Raw genomic sequence first — 1,930 nt, 5'->3', positions numbered from 1 at the left:
CTTCAGTATGGTTACTTTATTTTATTCTTGCTACCACCATTTATTTTAGTTATGGAGAACCCTTAACTTAGCAGGTTGAAGACTAAATAAAACAGCATGAAAGTAGCAAGAGCAAAAAGTGTCACTGGACTGAAGGTGCTGAAATGTATTCATAAATGGGACGGCAAGCTCTGGCTATACTGCTTTTACAATTACTCTGAAGCATGTGACAACCTAGGATGCTGCTGCTGAATATACGATCATTCAGAAGCCCCACAAGAAAACTGCTATCACCATTTGCTATATGTTAATTTCCTACTCATGCAAAGAAAACCTCAACATAATGAAATATATGTTAATTTCTGAAGCAGATAATGGAAATCTTGACTACTGTTAATTATATCTTACTGTAATCTATAAAAATCTCAACTACTTGAATATATTACTATAATTTATGAAAATCTACTGTTAAGTGGTAATTTCTTAATCTCGTAATGAGCCTCAACCACTGCTGATAAATATACACTGATTTCTGAAGCACATGAACAAATTTCCACTGGTGCTAACACCTAATGTGGGATGCAGGTTGACAGAATCTAACACCCACACGTATTCCAACACTGTTCATTAATTATACAGGGCTTGCCTTCCCCTCTACGATTATATTTCAACTCCACCAATTCAATGTTTAGTATTATCCTTACTATTTCCAGATGATTTCATCAATTTGGGGGAGAAATCAGGTTATCAAGAGGTTAATGGAGACTAACTCCATTACTAAAAAATGTTTCAAAGTTCACAAAATCATCTGGAGGCAGCAAGAATAAAATACAGTTGATTCTCTACTTATGAATGTAACTGCATTCAATAGTTAGTCTGTAACTCTAAAAATAAAGTCTGAAATGAGCTACACTGGAATCAGGACGTGGTCTGACTCAAAAAACCTGGGTTGAAATAAATTTAACTGTGATCAAGAGTTGGCCTGTTGCCCAAATTATTAGGGTTGACGTGAACCTAATTGTAATCACAAAATAAAGCCCAAAATGAACTTAATTGTGATGAAGAGTTGGTCTGTTAATCCAAAAATGAAAGCCTTACTCAAAAAGTCAAAGTTGAAATTTACTAATACTGTATGTGAGGCCAAGTATTTACAAATTTATCTTAAAAATTGATGAACACAAGTAGAAACTACGACTAAATTTAATCATCAGTATCACATTAATGACTAAGTACTCTATGCAGTATTTTGTAGTATTACTGATACCTAAACAGTAGTGTATTTGTAGATATCACAGGAAGATATTAATGTGCCTCAAAAAAGTTCATATTTCACTAAAGGTTCGTATCACTGGGAGTTCATAAGCAGGGTAGCAACTGTGGTAAAAATTTCACCATAATAAATATGAAGAGGTTAAGAAAATTGCCTTACATCATATAAAATTTGAGAATATAGCCCTACATCACATAAAAGTTAAAAATATAGCCCTACATATCCCTATACAGGTTAATGTTGCCCTACATCATATGAAAGATAAGAATACTGCCCTACATATCCCTATAATGGATAATATTGCCATACATCCCTGGTGTAACTCCCAATCAGTTAGGCTATAACTGACTTCAATATATTCTGGGTTTAAAGGATGCTGCTTCTCTAAAACAAATATACTGCCACATAGCCATTCCTCATTATAAGTCCCATATATGTTTCAAATCACAACTTTCACTATACATTGTGGGAAACTGGCAAATCAACTTTATAATGGTACTCATGAAATTTAATAGGGCCATCTTTTTTTAATTTAACAGGAAATGAACCCCCCCCCCAAAAAAAAAAAAATAAATAAATAAAATAAATAAATAAATGAAATAATAAACCATCATCATGTAATCCTGTGTTGCCCCATCATGAGCATAGGAGCCTGGGGTTAGGCAGGTTGGTCCTGACATT

The sequence above is a fragment of the Coenobita brevimanus genome, chromosome 4 (genome assembly GCF_032717465.1).
Source record: "Coenobita brevimanus isolate Jiangsu-jjx chromosome 4, ASM3271746v2, whole genome shotgun sequence".
NCBI lineage: Eukaryota > Metazoa > Arthropoda > Malacostraca > Decapoda > Coenobitidae > Coenobita > Coenobita brevimanus.
This window is presented reverse-complemented; position numbering follows the sequence as displayed.